Genomic DNA, 16,152 nt, shown 5'->3' with positions numbered 1-16,152 from the left:
AGACGTCCCTATTGGCCTCATCGTCTACCAAGTGCCAACCAGGAACTTGGTGATAAAGTGATACTCCGCTACCCACCGCTGGTATGGCACTGTTGCCAAAGGAGGAGCCCAGGACTCAAACTCCAATACAGTCGCATCTAGGCAACCCTGCCACGAAGATTAGACTCGCTGGCAAAGAGCCGACATACCTAGAGGGAGAGGAGCATGCCTAAACCCCAAGAAGGAAAAAAAGGCATGTCCTGCTAGAAATCGAACTACCAAAGGAATCAATTCAGGTGATAAGAACAATAGCCTCAGAAGCCCAGCAATAATAGAGGAGTACAATCGGCGCTACAAATCAAAGGCACACGACAAAGCCATGAAGCTTCACAACTGACCTCCCACCCTAGAAGCTCAGAAAGCATGCGGTGATAGAGGGACTCAGTAGCCTCAGCATAAAGGGGAAGCCCTTCCAAAAGCAAAGACAGGACGTTGGTGCGATGAGAATCGAGCCAAGAGAGGCAAGGTGTTCTAAACAAATGTTCCCATAACCATACCTAAAAAATAAAAATAAAAAATTTCATGCATAAAGCAAGAAGAAAGGAGGAGAACAACAAAAGAGGATGTGGAATGAGAAGTACTTGGAGGAAAGAACAACACCCCTTGAGGATGCGAGTCTGCCCAAGCGAACACTCGGACAAGCCAAAGAAAAGCTTTGCCAACACCACTGGAAGGGAGAGGACGCGGTGGAAGGCGTAAAAAAGAACTGTCAGAGATGACTGTCGCCGTCTAGGAAAAAGAAACTCTGCCAAGGCATAAAATATCAGTGCATTTAAGCACTGAAGCTGACGAGCAGATCCATCACTCCCTCGAGCAGACAAACACCGATCATACAAGAGCTCAAGGGTGAACTCGCTGGTACTACCATCGACTGTGGGGAGAGCCGCTGAAAATCTGAACTAAGACTCAAAGTCTGAAGATCCCACCCAATGGGATAGAGGAAGTTATGGCTCCTGGGAGAAAGGAAGGCTAATCAGATGAGATAACTCCTTCAAAGAAGGACCTAACTGTAGGTTGTTGATGGAGAACATGTTTAGCGTCGGAACCCAATCATAAGACACAACACTGAGCAACCGCCACTCTAAGCGAACTCGGTGAAGATGCAAGACCTCTCTAAATCCCAGAAAATGCAGCTCACGATTCTCAGAGGCAGTTAAACTACCTATCCAGGCATGCAATCTCGCCGAACAAGTACCACGTGGCTGTAGGCGACATGTACAAATTGGTACGCCATCGACAATTCGAAAGCCCGGATCAACAGGTGAGTCATAAAAAATAGGCATCCCCTCATCTAAAAAGTCAATCTCACAGTGACGAAAGAAGCTTAACGCTCCCATAGCCTCGCGAAGAGTGTCCTGAAAAGTAGTAATAGGAGGACCAGAATCACCCACAATCATCACATCCGGAGCTGTGAGAAAAGTACCAGCCCCAGGCGTCACAATATTAGGGCAACTCCAGTATAAAGAACTATCAGGATCGCCACCCAAATCGCTGCCACCACCCATAACGATCTCGTAATATACACTAAAGATCACACCCAAACCATCAACGTGGGGACCACCATCCGCCACATCCAAACCATCCATCTCAATCAAACCATCATCTCCACCATCAAAACCCATGCCATCAACCATAAACAAATTTGGACCATCCACCATCATCATGGTCCCATCTACCCCATCCCATGGTATGTCCACACCCAAATCTCCCAAAACCAACCCATCACCCAATAGACCACCATCCATCCCATCTAAACCATTAAGCAACCATCCATGCCCCAAACTCCCTCCTAACACATCATCAAAACCCATCCACCATTAATGGTGGTTGGAGCCACACCATAAATAGCATTAACCTCCTCAAGTGGCCCTACCAAACCGCCATTAACACCCACCAAACCATCATCAAATCCACCCATAAAATGAGCTCCCATCCACCATTGCACTATAAAAAGTGAAAAGAGGTGCATCATTTACCTCTATGAGTGGACCCAAGATCTCACCATTGTTGGACCCACCAAGGTCCTCTCCATTTCTAGCCATTGAAGAAAGAAGGAAGAAGACAAGATAGAGAAAAGGACAACAGAGGGGACAAAAAGAAGAAAGGGAGACAAAAGGGAAGAGTCGTGTATCAGAGCAGGGAGGGAATAATAGGACATCGACTTCAGATAAAAGAGAGAGACTGGACCTTGTTGGAAGAAAAGAAGAACAGGGGCAGTAATCAGATTATCGCTCGACATCATGATCTGTGCCCTCTGTTGCAGCAGCCTGCCACCCCCAAAGAAACTGGCAAATGTCAACGGGCGGTAGTCCAACTATAGCTCGAGCGTGGATTCGGCACCAGATGTGCATGGGGCACACCAAGGAAGTTAGGGGAAGGTAAAGCATCAACAATCAAAACAATCAAATCAACAGAAGAGCTCGAAAAGTAATGCGAAAGGCAACAATGGTTGAATAAACTTTGACACATATGGAAGAGTGTACATAGAAGATACATGAACAAAGAAGGCAAATAAACACTACTCGCCAGGTACATAATCATCTGTATGTGCCCTCTGTTGCAGTAGCCTGCCACCCCTAAAGAAACGAGCAAATGTCAACGGGCGGTAGTCCAACTATAGCTGGAGTGTGGATTAGCCACTAGATGTGCATGGGGCCCACCAAGGAAGTTAGGGGAAGGTAAAGCATCAACAATCAAAACAATCAGATTAACAGAAGATCTCGAAAAGTAATGCGAAAGGCAACAATGGTTGAACAAACTCCGATACATATGGAAGAATGTACATAGAAGATACATGGGCAGAAAAGGCAAATAAACACACATAATCATTTGTATCCTTTGGAGGGACTTCAAGTCCTAAAAGGCCCCCTCCAGCAAAGCGTACGCCACCACCCGGAGCATAGGCATTCCTCAGAATGGGATCGATACCATACTGCTTACACCAGGAATTATACTCTCTCGCTAGATCAGCAAAAGCGCTGGCTTCATATCCCTCCAAAATAGCTGTCAACTCGCACTCGGGGACTGCCCTCTAGTTCGCCGGTTCAGAAGGACTAAATGGTACAAGGGGACTACCAGTTAACTGCCAAAAAAGTCTCTCTCCCAAGTACCATTTCATCACTCGAGGATCCTCTAAAATGTGACAATGATGTGAGGATTAGAAAGCTTCCTGGGCCTCAGGAGTGATAGCGGCAGCCGATCGAAAGTAAGGCCTGGTATGGAATTGGTAGAAATAATACAGGATCAGGATAAGAGCGTGAATAAGAAAGGAAAGGCATGAGAAGACAATTGCTTACATCCTCAAGAACCAGGGCATCAACATTGGATCTCCATGCGAGATCAGAAAACTGGCGGGTACGACTGCGGTTATCCTTGTATCACAGCATCATGCGAAAGACTCACTGCCTTAACGACTGGCCTTGTCTGACCCTTCATACAGATGGGCCAGGAGCACCGCATTCTAATTATACGGTATAAGGAAAGTGATATCTACCACGAGCGTCAGCAGACGGGAGCTCACTAACTCATTCCCATGACAGAAGATCATAGCTCCCAAAGTGTACAAAATCAAGGCACGAGCTTTCACAATAACCTCAGCCTCAATTTGTGGAATGCGCCAAGAAAAATTCTCTGATAACTAGAGTAATTTATATCGAGGCCCTAAGAAATTCGAAGAATGGGGAATCATCCCTAGAAGGCTCACCCAATCATCCTCATTAGGAATAGGAAGATCCTCCTCATACGGGATGGATCCACCCTCGTACTGAAGACTAAGCTGAATGAAGATATCATAAGGGGTGATCCCCCACTCCCAAAAGGAGAGAGATGAAATGTGTGGGTCTCAGCACGACACCTCTCGGTCAACACAGATAAGAGCGCCATATTTGTCTTGCTTAGACAAACTCTGAACAAGCCGAAGAGGGAAGTACGCTCCAACACCTAAAAAAACAGCAGTTGAGGATCCTTGAACCAATCAGGCCAATGAGTGCAGACCCCACGACCCTTCAAGACAGTAGGAGCCCCTCCTTCCTGAGCCACACCTGAAAGATGCCAACCCTCTGGAGGAACATAGCAAGGAAAGATGCCAGCCTCATTCCTATCACGACGAGGCATGCTGCATGGACAAACATTCACAGGTAAGTATTCACCCTTACCTTCATAAATAGCTCAAACATTCCAAAAGAGGGGTACACATCATGAATGGGCTCTTGAAGGCCCATTGACCAAGGCCCACCTCAAAGCCTACACTCCAAGGCCCATGATCTAAGGCCTATTCCAAAGGCCCACATTCTGAAGCCCATGACCCAAGGCCCATTTCAAAGGCTCACACCTTAAGGCCCACATTCCAAAGCCCATCTCAAGGCCCATTCCAAGGTCCACTCTTAAGCCCACATTCAAAGGCCCATTACAGAGCCCATGTCCAAAGCCCATGATCCAAGGCCCATTTTAAGGCCAACATTTTAAAGCCCATATTCTAAAGCCCACCTCAAGGCCCGTTCCAAGGTCCACTCCAAGGCCCACATTTTAAGACCCATTCCAACCCATTTCAAGGACAATTTAGAAAATCCTTCAAATCAAAATCCACACTTGGAACCAAAATCATGTCAAAGAGTGGGCCCCACTCCCAAATAATGGCCCACCATCAAGATCGACAAAATTGGAAAATCCGAGTGGGCCACGAATCGTCAATCTAGCCCATCAAAGGATCACTATTTCATGATGTGTAAGGATTGAACCCTCTTAAAAAAATATAAAAACACATAAAAAAATCATACACAAAAAAAAAGAGTGAGGCACCTTTCTTATCACACCCCACTTAATCAAAAAAATATACATTTCATGGAAAAAAGGAAAATTTTCCAGGAAGATCAAAGTGATGGAATTCCAGATAAACATTCCAAACCTCAAATTTTTTGGTCTCTCCTATCCAAAAAGGGGTTCATGATCATCGAAGCTCCATAGACATGAATACTTGGACCCATCAAAACAGAAAAACCATTACACAAAGGAGAAATGACCATATGAAAAGAAAAGTTCAGGAATAAGGAGAAGAAACAAAGAAGAAACAAGAAGATGAAGATTAGCACCAAGGAAGAATGAGAGCTTGAAAGGGACAACAATGGTATCCCTGGAAATAAAACAAGAGGAAGAAATAGGGAAGGTGAGAGCCAGCCCCTGACCAGCACCCCACCTATGACCAATGGGAAAATGGGTGCCGGGCGGTATTCCGACCACCGCCCGCAGTAGTGGTGCTACCGCCCACTAGCCGAACGCACAGCCCTGCGCGCTGTCCCCTGCCGATGGGATGTGAGGACCTCAGAAATGACTTGGTCCGACAGACAAAGAGAAGGAATAAAGGAAAAGGGAGGGATTTTCATGATAAAAAGAGAAAAATGATTACCTCACGAGAAATTGCAAAATCTCATGAGAAATTGGGAATCTTGAGATAAGAAAATGGAGAAAATTTTAAGGAAAATCCTTTAAAAAAAAAGAGGACAAAATGAAAGCCAAGATTGTTAATCAGCCCCACTAATTTACTAGTGGAGGCAATATGACTATTTGGACTTATTCAAAAAAAAAATGTAATAAAATCCGAACGACCCCCCCCCCCCCCCCTCGCGAGATCGAATGGATATTTTCAAAAATTCCAAAAAATGTTTACAATAAAATCCCTAAGGGGTATAGCCACCCGAAAGATGGTTTTCAACAAACCAAAATTTCAAAAAATAGCATTTGACACGCAATATATTGAGAAATCTTTAATATTTCCTAGTAGCGTCCAATGCAAATAATAAAATAAGACTCGATCTCTTCCGGTCTCCCCGAAGGATAATCGAATCCATTTGCGACACAAGTACGATTGGTCTGATTTTTGATATTAGGACAATCGTACAAATAGAATGCAAGTGATGATTCAATTTATCTCTGGTAAGAATAACCAATTCAAAGTGGAGAAAATCCATCGTAACCAAAGTAAAGACTGCATGGAAAAAGATTACCCCCACATACCTAGTCCGGGACACTTGGAAAGTTTGATTGAGACCAAGTCGGTGTAATGAGTTCCCCGTAAGGCCGCAGAATGCACAGGGTAGTTAACCACTTTGATGATCAAATGAAATTAGTACTCCTTGGGTGATTACGTAGCAAAGGAAACAATAAGATCAAAACAGTATGGGAATCCCGGTAAAGCCGCAAAACGCGCATGGGCTCTACTTTTTCAGACTTACCCTCTAATGCTATTATCAATCTAACATGAAAAGGTTGTGATTCGTGGCTTGTAATGTCACAAAACGTGTAGGGACAATCACAACTTTTTCCTCAAACCCTCCTGATATGTGCGAGTCATCTCTTTTCCAAACAGTATCTGAACCCCAATCTTTTTTGACCAGAAGGGTGGGGTGTGCACTCGCTTTGGCATTTGGTTGCTCTCAACCTCTGCTAAAGAGGGGCATCTATAGACACCCCACCCCGGCTAGCAACTTGATAAGGCATGGATGACCCTTAGGAGCTAAAACGAAACCTCAACTACAGTCATTTCTCGAACTTGATACAAACCCTAGCCAAACCTGAACCATCACATTACCACAAACCCTAATTCAAGCCAGCATTCGAACTAGAGAATGTCCAAAAGTCTATCAATTTTTCAGTCATTTTGAACCAAACATCTGAAAACAGGCTTCAGATTGATCTCATGGGCTGAAATAGGCCCACTAGCTCAAACCACAGAAACTAATCAGATTACTGCCCTCTCTCAACAGGTGTCTCCTCTGAGCACACAATTGTCTCCCTTCCAAAAGTCAACTCTCTTATAGAATTACTCCCAAGTTTTCACCCTATTTACCATCCTACCAAAGCTCAAGAGCCTATGAAAGCATGCCATGTGGCATTACCCTCCCCTCAACCAATCACAAGTTGGCATATCAGCATTTACCCTAAAAAAATCCTAGAATTACCAAAAGGCTATCCCAAAAGGTTATAAATAGCCTTCACCTCTCTTCATTTCACACAACCATGAAAATCCAAAAAAAATCACCAATCCACCAAGAGTGAGAGAGAGAGAGAGAGTGAGAGTGAGAGGGAGTGCTTAAGTTCTTAAGCTCCCATCTTTAGCCCCCTTCTAGCCTCCTCCAACCATCTCTTTAGCCTCTCAATCTCACTTGGGTCAATCATTCCCAACCATTATTCATCCAAACATCCAAGCCATTTCAAGAGCAACCTAAAGATCATGCAATCATCATTAACATTCATATCTCATATCGCATCATTACTTCCCTTCTCGACCCCCTTGCTCCTTTAGATTACCATTGAATGTATGCTCTGTGACCTACCAGAACTCTAAATCCTGTCACATCAGAAACTTGTGGTAGCCTAGTCCATTTTTAATAACATCCATCATTATCATATCTGTTCAAATCTCTTTTAGACATCCCCTGGACGTATGCTCTACGGCTTGCCGGAATCTCGAATCTTGCCATATCAAAAATTCGGGTCTGCCTAGTCCTATTTCAACATTATATCCCTTTAGGCTATTTTGCTATGAAAAATAGACACCGTACATCAGTACGGGCGGAGAGGGTGCCTAACACCTTCCCTTTCTGTAACTGAGGTCCCTTACCTAGAATCTTAACCGTAGATCAGGAGTTTACTTAAGGTAAGAGGGTCTCCAGATTATCTGGCCTTACATATTTTACAGGTTCTGGTCGACTACAAGATTTTGGATCAAGTGGCTAGTGGCGACTCCAGAACTATCACATCATAATCCAAACAAGATCGACCCCCTCTTTGTCATCCATCGAAGCCACGAAAACCAGTGTGGGCGTCGATTTCCCAACATACATAATACTTAGGTGAAAATAAAACTTATCCTATGGTGATCTCTTCATTTTTAAATAAGGATCAAGAGATTAAATTGTTGAATGTTCTAAAGGACCACAAAAGGAGCCTTGGGCTAGACCATTTCTGACATCAAGGGTATAAGCCCCTCCATATGCACCCATTGGATCCACCTTGATGAGGATGCCAAACTAATTAGACAACCTTAAAGGCATCTTAATCCAAACATGATGGAAGTAATAAAAAATGAGGAGATCAAATTGTTGGATGTGGGAATAATTTACCCAATATCCGATAGTGTTTGGGTGAGTTCAACTCAAGTAGTCCCAAAGAAATCTGAAATAACTATCGTGCAAAATTCTAATAATGAACTCATACCAATACGTGTCACCATAGTTGGTGTGTTTGCATTGACTATAGAAAATTGAACCAGGTCACAAAGAAGGACCATTTCCCTTTATCATTCATTAATCAAGTTTTAGAGAAGGTAGTAGGTCACTCCTTTTATATTTTTCTTGATGGATATTCCAAATGGAGATAGCCTTAGAAGACTGAGAGAAAACCGTGTTCACTTGTCCATTTAGCACGTTTGCTTTCAAATGAATGCCATTTGGATTGTGTAACGCCCCATCAACTTTTCAATGTGTATGTTAGGTATTTTTTCAAATATGGTTGAAAAGTTTCTTGAGGTTTTCATGGACGCCTTCTCCGTATTTGGGAGTAGTTTTGAGGAATGCCTCAACAATTTATCTCTTATCTTATCTACGTATGAAGAGAAGCACCTTATCTTAAATTGGGAGAAATGTCATTTCATAGTTCAAAAAGGAATTATTTTGGGCCATGTTATCTCCAAAATGGAATCGAGGTAAATCGCTCAAAACTGGACATTATAGTTAATTTACCTATCTCCTGAACTGTTAGAGATATTAGATCACTTTTAGGGCATGCTGGTTCCTATAGAAGATTCATTAAGGACTTTAGTACCATTACTAGACCCTTGACTAATCTTCTTCAAAAGGATGTCCCATTTAAGTGGACAAATGAGTGTGCAAGTGCTTTTAACAAAATTAAATCATCCCTTACCATTGCACCTATCATGCGTCCACCAGATTGGATACTTCCTTTTGAACTAATGTGCGATGCAAGTGATTATGCAATATGGGCTGTTTTGGGCCAAAGGAAAGATAAATGACCTTACGTTATTCACTATGCGAGTAGAACTCTAAACTCGGCTCAAGTGAATTACTCAACAACTGAAAAAGAGTTACTTATAGTAGTTTTTACTTTGGATAAGTTTAGGTCCTACTTGCTGGGATCCAAAGTGGTCATTTTCATGGACCACTCGGCTCTGAAATATTTACTATTTAAGAAGGATGCAAAGCCGAGACTTTTGAGATAGATCCTCCTACTCTAAAATTTGACTTAGAGATAAAAGATAAGAAAGGAGTAGAAAACGTAGTAGTTGATCACCTTTCCAGATTGGTGTTAGATGATTTCACTAAGGAGATGTATATCCAGGACACTTTCCTTTATGAACAATTATCTATGATCTCCAAATTGCCTTGATAGGAGGTATAATGAACTATCTTGTAATGGGAAAAACACCATATCATTGGAAGTCACAAGATAGGAAACGTGTTGAAACCGAGGTTAGGAACTTCTTCTGGGATGACCCGTATTTATATAAATATGGGACTGATCAGATTTTTAGATGTTGTACCCTAGAGGATGAAGTTCAAAGTGTTATTTCCTTTTACCACATGGAAGCATGTGATGGCCATTTTTTTTGCTAAGAAAAACACTACAAAAATTATGCAGTGTGAGTTTTACTGGCCCACCATGTTTAAAGACACCTATGTTTTTTGTATTACTTGTGATAGATGTCAAAGGTTGGGAAGAGTGTCCCGGCGCAAGATGATGCCTTTATCCCAAATTTATCATTGGAGATTTTTAACTATTGGGGTATTGATTTTATGGGCCCATTTCCATCTTCTTTTGGATTTCTTTATATATTCGTTGGTGTGGATTATGTTTCAAAGTGGATCAAGGCTGTTCAAAGTAGGACCAATGATGATAAAGTGGTCATACGATTCCTCAAGGAAAATATTTTTTCTAGATTTGGAACTCCAAAGACCATCATTAGTGATGATGGGTCTCACTTTTGTAATAGGACATTTGAGGCTTTGATGAAGAAATATAACATCAAGCATAAAGTGAGCACCCCATGCCACCCACAAATGAGTGGGCGAGCTAAAATTTATAATCGGGAAATCAAACACATTTTGGAGAAAACTAACCTGATAGGAAGGATTGGTCCCTCAGACTATCCGACGCTTTATGGGCTTATAAGAATGCTTATAAGACCCTGATTGGAATGTTTCCATACAGATTGGTATATGGGAAGGCTTGCCACTTGCCTGTGGAATTGAAACATAGAGCCTACTGGGAAATAAAGAAATTAATCTTTGATATGGACCAAGCAAGTGGACAAAGGAAATTAGTGTTGAATGAATTACAGGAGCTAAGGAGAGACTCCTATGAAAATTTTAAAATCTATAAAGCGAGGACCAAAGCTTTTCATGAAAAAAACAACTTGAGGAAGAATTTTGAACCTCAATAAAAGGTCATATTATACAATTCCTGTCTCCAGTTCTTTCTGAAAAAGTTAAGATCAAGATGAACAGACCCCTTCATTGTAAAGAATGTTTATACTCATGGGGCTATTAAAATTAAGAATCCACATAATGGAAATGTGTTTAAGGTTAATGGTCAAAGATTGAAGCCTTATGTGGAAATGTAAGACCTGTATCCTAAACTATACTGTTCCTTAGACTTCTACGATCCTCCTTATCGAATTTCGGTAACTTGCGACCTGTAATTGGTATTTGCGCATGACCCTAAATGTATCCTGTAGATCTGAGTCTGCTCGACCCAAGACTTATACGCTAGTGACCACGCCGTCACCGGGGTTCCAACACCGTGTCTCGTGCACCTATGTGATACCCAGGCAAGGAGTTGTGGGCTCGTGTTTATTTTGAGGAAAATGCCGCGTATTTGCAGAACCCGAGAGAATCTCTACCAAATATCAAATCAATCAATCAATGTACAAGTCAAGTACATATCCCATCAGACCCATCCCTCTCTCACCTAAAGTCAATACAACCTATACCACCCATTACCCATCCCTCCCCTTACATCTCTTCTCTCTCTCATTCCCTATACCATTTCCAAGAAACCAAAGGGAGTGTGGATGTCCAAGCTTCCCAAGAGAGAGTTAAGAGTGTGGCCCACCTTCCTACCCCCTCATCTTTCATCCTAGCCCTTCAATCTTCATAATCCGCCATCAAAATCGAAGCCTAGGAGCTAAGGAGTCCGAGGAACCAAGAAGAAGTAGAATCGGTAGGTGATCATAGTGCTAGAACTTGAATTTTGATTTAGGCCCACATGATTTGGGACCCAAATTGATGTATGTATTGGTGCATGTGCTAGAGGGGCCCATAGTGGTGGGGCCCCTCCATCACTCGTACATCTCTTTTCTCTCTCTCTCTCTCTCTTTCATTTTTATAGTGATGATAAGGTGTGTGGCCTACCTAATGTGTTCAACCACAATCCAGACCGTCTAGATCTTTTTTGGGACGTCCGGTTGGTAGGGCCCACCTTACTGTCCGTTTGGACTGGCCCAGACCAAATGGAAAACATAAATATCAGCTTGACCCAAGGATGGTGGGCCACATGTGTGGACCCACCTCAATGTATGGGGTGTACCCTCACCGTCCAGCAAGGGACGTGGGGCCTTACCGTGATGAATGGGTTGCATCCTCATCGTCTAGCTGCTGGATGGTGGGACGCACCATGATATATCTGTTTTATCCATGCACTATCCCTCTGTTTTGCAGGACGTGGGACCCACCCTACACATGCTGCAATTGTGGGGGTGGGCCCACCTTGATGCAGTGTTGTATATCCCAGCCGTCCATCATGAGGTATGTCTTATATTCAAACCGTACATCTTCTAGCCAGTAACCCAACAACTAGATTGACGTCAACAAGTGCTGTGTGTCTGATCACGAGGTAGTGTTATATCCTAACCACCCATCCATTTTTCTGACGGGTGGGACCCACCCACACGTGTAGCACGTGTGGGGTGGGGCGGGGCTCACCTTTGAGATAAGTATTTAGTATCCCTGCCATCCGTCCATTTTATAGGACGGTGGGTCCCACTACTGACTGATGTCAGCAAGTTCTGTGGGTCTGAACTTGAGGTATGAATTTCATCCGCACCATCCGTGCATAGCACGTGGGGCCCACCTCGATGAGGTGCTGCATCTAGCATGTGGAACTCCACTGTGATGCATGTGTTTCATCAATGCCGTCCATCTGATGGGGCTAACGTGATGTATGGGTCTTATCCTCATCGTCCAGTTTGCTAGATGGTGGGACCTACCTCTATGTATTGTATCCTCCACACCATCCAGTGGTTTGGATGGTGGGTACCATCGAGATGTATGCATTTTAATCCACACTGTCTATTATGTGGACGGTGGGACCCCTGAGTTATGGATCTCATTCAAGCCATCTAGCTTGAAAGTTCCCTAGTTTGTCAATTAGCGTGGGTGTTGAGTTGGCTAGATCGAGAAGCTCCATAGGAAGATCAATCAACCGTCTACCTCAACCGGATGTGGGCCCGAACTTGCCATAGGTAAATCCTAGCCTTACATCCCATGTCCCAAAACGTCAGGTAATTAAAACCCTTAAAATTGATTAGAATATCATAGGGTTTTTGGGTTAGAAAAATTTTTCACACTGCAGAAAAATCTCTAAGTTTTCTACCTTTGTCGATTTATCGACTGGCGGTTCGATGAAATTGAACCTTGCTGTCGATGTCCTTGAAACTCACTTGATAATATCGAAATGAGGACTTAAGATGTCTAGCAACCGCATATACCTCTGGACTGAATTATCGATGTATCGATAGCCGTATTGATATCATCAATAATTGAATCTCGAGTCTATCGAAGTTGACTCGATAAAATCGACATCATATATGTTGTGTCCAAGTTCTGCTATGGCAAATCACAAAATCTTCAATATATCAAAGTACTCCTCGATATCCTTAGAATTCAAACGATATTAAATTGGACACTCTATTTTTCAGCAATATTTTCAGGTTGTCTATCTTGGATCGATGGTCACTCGATAGAATCAATATTCAAATATCAATGATATCGAGGCTGGGTGGATGACATCAAGAATGGACATAAACCATCCAGCAAGCTTAACTGGAAAATCCTTTGGATTTATCGATGTATCGACACGACTATCGATCTCATAGACATTCAAATTCTGATGATATCGAGTGTGCCTCGATCATTCCTTTGACCTGAAATACTTCAAAGGCAAGTCTCTCTCATTTTCAAATATCGAGGAATCAAACCTCGTGTTGATGAAATCGGAGTTCAAAATCTGATGACATCGATGCATGTTCGATTTCCTCGACCAGCTAGCAAAAGGTTTCAAAAGCGTTTAACATTTGAGTTCGTGTCATCGAGCGGACAGTCGATGTTATCGAGAGTATACGCTCGATGATATTGACCCTGCTTGATGATATCGAACTCCATAAAAAATGTGACCGTTTTATATCCATTGGAACCTTCTGCTTATTTAATGAGAGCTTGCTCTTAGTTGTTGGATAGAGAAAAAGAGCGAGTGCTTTTGTGTGCTTAACTGTAGATCGTATATCCTTAGCCTTTTTCTCTCATGAGAGTTCATCCTCCAATCCACCCTGATCATTGACATTCAAAAGAGTGGATTGGGGAATGAACTTTCACATTCAAGGATCCTCCAGCTACCACCTTAATGGTAAATCATTAAGCTAGGATGCCTTAAATGCATAGATGATTGGAATCGCTCTATCTCCCTTATAGGAAAATATTCAATATAGTAGGATTCCATTATAGCCTTGACCCAACCCGTCACCATGAATTGGTACATCTTCTGAGTTGCTGATTAAGGAAGTTGAAGTTCTTCGTCAAAGGAGGAGATCTTCAACAATGCACTGAAAGGGACTCATCTGCTTATCTATAAGTTATTAGAGTCCAAAGGACCCTTGTGATCATTCCTTCTGTAGGATTGGGTCTAAGGTGTTTCTCACCCCTTGCAAGCCCTCGTTGGAGGCCTCTGGCGGGAGTGTATGTGGTGGGTGCTTTGTGTTGACCCTTTCTCTATGGAGAGCATAAACTCTTAGGTCCTTGTAGTAGGTCCTTGACCAGGGTGGTATAAAAGTTGGGTGCTTTGTGTTGACCCTTGCTCATGGGAGCATAAACTTGTGAGGTTCCGTGAGTGGATCCTTGGCTAGTGTGCCTAAAATTAGGTGCTATTTATTGACCCTTACTTGTGGGAGCATAAACTATCAGCCTAGGTGTGGGTTGTACTGGTTAGAGGTGAACCTGATTTAAAACCTCCGGTTTGAGGTGAACCTATTATGAAACCTCCTTAGTGAATCTGGTACACTCAAGGGCTGAGTGCGTTTGTCGGGAGTGGAGTAGACAAGTAGTTGAACCACTATTAAAATGACTGTGTTTGTGATTGCTATGTCTTTCATTCTTATGTGATTATATACTTTCATATTTGATCATCTAAGACACATCTCACACATAGTCACATCCATCATAAACTCTGATTCGCATCTTGTTTATCTTTCAAAGTAGTTTTTGTGATTGAATCCTCTATTTGGCTTGGAAGCCATTAGAGTTATTTTGAAGAAATCCTGATTCATGCATATCTACTCAGGAGAAGTTTGATAGGATTTTAAATCAACCATAAATTTTTTATAGAAGTCCTATTCACCCCCCTCTAGGACATATTTACATATTTCTACATCAACTAAAGTGGTTATTACCACAATTTCATAGCTATTTGGATAGAGTCATGGAACCCACCTAATATTAGCTGCTGCATTGACGTCAGTAGGTTCTGTGATGATCCCATCATGAGATATGGGTTATATCTCAACCATTCATCTGGGACTCACCTCTGTTGTAAACCTAGCCACCCATCATCTAGACGGTCGGCCAGCATCCCACGCACCAGCTTTATAGCTGCTACACATCATCAGCAAGTTCTGTGGGCTCCACCATGATATATGGGTCTAATCCACACCGTCTAGATGGCTGGATGGTGGGACCCACCACAGTTGTATGTGTTACATCCAAACTGTCTTTCCAAATGGTGAGCTCGTCTTAAGGCTTGAGATTAAAAATGAGGCAGATCCGTATATCTGGTGGACCACACTGTAGAAAATAGTGGAGGATTGAACAACTACCATTAAAATCCTTTTGGTATCCCAGAAGTTCCGGATCAATATGATAATTATTTTTCCCCTTAATTCAGGTCTTTGTGACTTTATGATTAGATTGGATGGAAAATAAACATTATGGTAGGCCTGGTGATTTGTTTAACAGTGAAAATCATTATCTCCACTGTTATTTGTGGTATGGTCTAGAAGATCTTCTGATATGATTTATTTTTGTGGGTAATGCTCTAAAATGATCTCTAAAAATAGATGTATGGTGTAGATGGACCGACTAGGTCGGTGAGCCCATTAGTGCAACCCATGTATTTCGGCTCACTTGATGTATATGAGGCCCATTGGTGCAACCCATGTGATGTGGCCCACTTGATGTATATTGGCCTGTATGAGAGGCCCATTGTGATGTGTTTGAGGCCCATGGGTTATGGCCTATTGTGATGTATTCGGGCCCATATGACATGGCCCATTTGATGTATATGAGGCCCATCTATTGCGGCCCATCTGATGTATGTGAGGCCCATATGATGAGGCCTAATGTGATGTATATGAGGCTCATGAGTGAGGCCTAATGTGATGTATATGAGGCTCATGAGTGAGGCCTAATGTGATGTATATGAGGCTCATGAGTGAGGCCTAATGTGATGCATATGTGGCCCATGAGTGAGGCCCATTGTGATGTGTATTAGGCCCTTGAGTGAGGCCCATTGTGATGTATATTAGGCCCTTGTGTGAGGCCATAGGCCCACCATATGTTTGACTCTATATGGGCCACTCCTTGGGAGCAATGTTGGTTAAATGTCCACATTGATGGGCAATGATGGTTAAATGTCTACATTTGACCTTCCCTTAGGCCCTTCGTTAGGCCGATTATTAATACTGATTATGAGTACATGATAGTATAACATCATGACACATACCCATACGCATCATCTACATGCTTAATATGAGATGTGGTTAACCATTGCATATGC

Source organism: Magnolia sinica, chromosome 5 (genome assembly GCF_029962835.1).
Source record: "Magnolia sinica isolate HGM2019 chromosome 5, MsV1, whole genome shotgun sequence".
Taxonomy (NCBI): domain Eukaryota; kingdom Viridiplantae; phylum Streptophyta; class Magnoliopsida; order Magnoliales; family Magnoliaceae; genus Magnolia; species Magnolia sinica.
Note: the sequence above shows the minus strand (reverse complement) of the source record.